Source organism: Cavia porcellus, unplaced genomic scaffold (assembly GCF_034190915.1).
Source record: "Cavia porcellus strain 051 isolate PalLab524CR breed Dunkin Hartley unplaced genomic scaffold, mCavPor4.1 scaffold_16, whole genome shotgun sequence".
Classification (NCBI taxonomy): Eukaryota; Metazoa; Chordata; class Mammalia; order Rodentia; family Caviidae; genus Cavia; species Cavia porcellus.
The window spans coordinates 53,222,648-53,225,160 of record NW_026947499.1 but is presented as its reverse complement, the minus strand read 5'-3'; the positions used below and the strand labels follow the sequence as shown (position 1 = coordinate 53,225,160).

The window sequence follows — 2,513 nt, the reverse complement described above, 5'->3', positions numbered from 1 at the left end:
TCATAGTAAAGTTTCAAGCTGGATAAAATATTCAAATAATTAGAATACAAATGGGTACATAGTATTAGTCATTAAGTAGCTGCATTTTCTTTTAAAAGTGGCATCATGAACACAATGATTTACATTAAAAATATAAAGTAAATTTTGTTTTAGTCCAAGGCACCTATAAAATTCTTGCTGGTGTAAGAAGTAAGTAAATTTAATTTTACAAGAGTAGACAAATGAAAGAATTTCAGTAGTGACTGATTTTTTTTCCACTGAAACAAGCTATTCAATCAACGATTTTGAGGAAAACAACCAAACTTCAAACACGATAAACATTACAAATAAATTATTTGATTGAGTGATTTTTAAGCAAGTTTAATCCATTAGTTAAAAAAATATTCATGATCACGATCTTCCATAATAGCCATCTCCACTTGTCTTAGGAATGATGAAAGTGACTCCCCCTGCATTTTAGCCTGAAAAAATATATACTGCATAGATCTGGTATTCCTTTAATGTTCAGACACATGTGACCACTTATAATACTGGATTTGACAGCCTTTTATCTCAAGAGGATTTCTCAAGTCTCACAGTCTACAATTTAAACATTCTTCTGAAGGCATTAATACTTTTCATAGAACATTAGTGAATTTTATGATGATGACATCTTCCTGTCTATGACTGACACCTATGAAAATGGTAGCCAAATAATTTTTTGGCAGTTGCTTCTTGTTGAGTACTATATATTATATAACCAATGAATAACACTGTTTGTACTACTACAAATAGAAAAAAGTGTTGCAACAAACATAAGAAAGTGTACTATGGACAAACACAGTGGAAATGGTGGTAGTTCTATGCACTTGGTTCTTCTTTGGATGGCATATTCCATTCCATTCTTCTGTGCAGGTGCCCCTTGATGTCCATGAAGTCCTGTTTCATACCCACCTCCTGCAGTGCTCCGCTGCTGTAACCCTCTTACCAGTCTGACAGCTTCACTCATGGTATTCTTCATTTCATTTACTTGTCTCAGAATCTCATGCTGAGTTTTCACAACAGTACTTAGTTCCTGTTGAGTGACCTTCCCATGCTGCCCTGGGATGCCTGCTCTTCTTTTAGAGATCTGCTCTGTCAAGGAAGAGACATATCTTCTCTGTTCCTGGAGAATCATATCTAATTGTCAGTTCAGCGGCTTGATTTCAAGATAAATATGATTCTGTCCTTCAAAGACTTGCCTTAGCTCACAGTTTCCTAAACTCTGAAGTATTTCTTCAGCAAGCTGTCCTTGGAGGTCAAGATGGTCCTTCAGGAATTTTTTTCCTCAATTCTTCTTGATAGTGCTTAAATTCCACCTTTTTCTTTTTCTGAAATTTCTTTATCTGGTGTAGGTGGCTATGTTCCAGGCTCATTCAACTGGAAAGTTAGAAAAGAAAGAACATTATGGTCATGTGCAAGACTTCCCATGGCAGCAGATTTTCCAAAGTGCACATGTGCAGCTATAATCATATTTTCTACTTTAACACAAAATTCATAATCACTGCTGTCAGTGTTTTCTGGTAATATTTAATCTTTGCCCAGACAGGATAGGGTTTATTATGAAAATCTCTCTGGCAACTTGCCAAAGCTTGACTGGCACCATCATTTTGATGGTCATAGTGGATTGTCAATTGTTACCTACAATTACTATAAGAGAATTACTTTTCTTTCCATCATTGTCAAAAGAATCAAAAGATATTCCAACATCATTCCACATAGCAGCTGATCCAAATAGAGGATCAGATCGTCCAAACCTTGATTTTCTGTATACCAAATTGCCAGACCATCGACTCAAATTTGACCTCTTCCTATCACTCAAAATGTTACCTCTGCTTCCCAGTTTTCAAAGGCTGTGTTTCACCTTCATTCACACTGAACTTCTTAGGCTTTTCAAAGAGGGTGATATTCAAATTTGATCTGAATTTGGATGGCATTCCTTGCATGGGCCCAGAAGGGCATGTTCCTATAGCTCCGCACCAGGTAAGGTCCCTTGAATTATAGGTATTTGTATTTGAAATGGAGACATAGTAGCAACCACAGGGTCGGGATGCCCCTGGAGCCAGCAACCACAGGGTCACCTCCTGTGCCATCGCCCTCAACCAAATGACTGGGCAGCAGCAGCAGGGTGCAGGAAAGTTGCTGAGCTCTGGCCCTGGGACCACTTTGTCTGGACCCCTTCACCTTGAATTTCATTTTGATTTTAATTTAGTGGTTGGTGATATACATGGGTCTAGTTTCAGTTTTTGGCATGTGGAAAGCCAGTATTTCCAACATCATCTATTAAAAAGATTATTGTTCTTCCAGTAATTGTGTTTGGCCCCTTTGCAAAAATAAGATGATTGTGTTTCAAATTGTTTCTTCCTCTTCTAAACTGTTTCATTTTTCCTCAGATATATTTTTAGCCAATACCACTCTCTTTTTTATCATAGTTGCTCTGTAGTACAATTTCAAGTCAGGGATTTGATGTTTTGTTGTCCAGAATTGTTTTTGCT

General features: G+C 37.1%; 1 pseudogene; it reads right to left on the bottom strand.

The window, feature by feature from the left end:
• Positions 1-660: 660 nt before the first annotated feature.
• Positions 661-2,214, bottom strand: LOC100720476 (protein ERGIC-53-like; annotated as a pseudogene).
• Between the last annotated feature and the right edge of the window lie 299 nt (positions 2,215-2,513).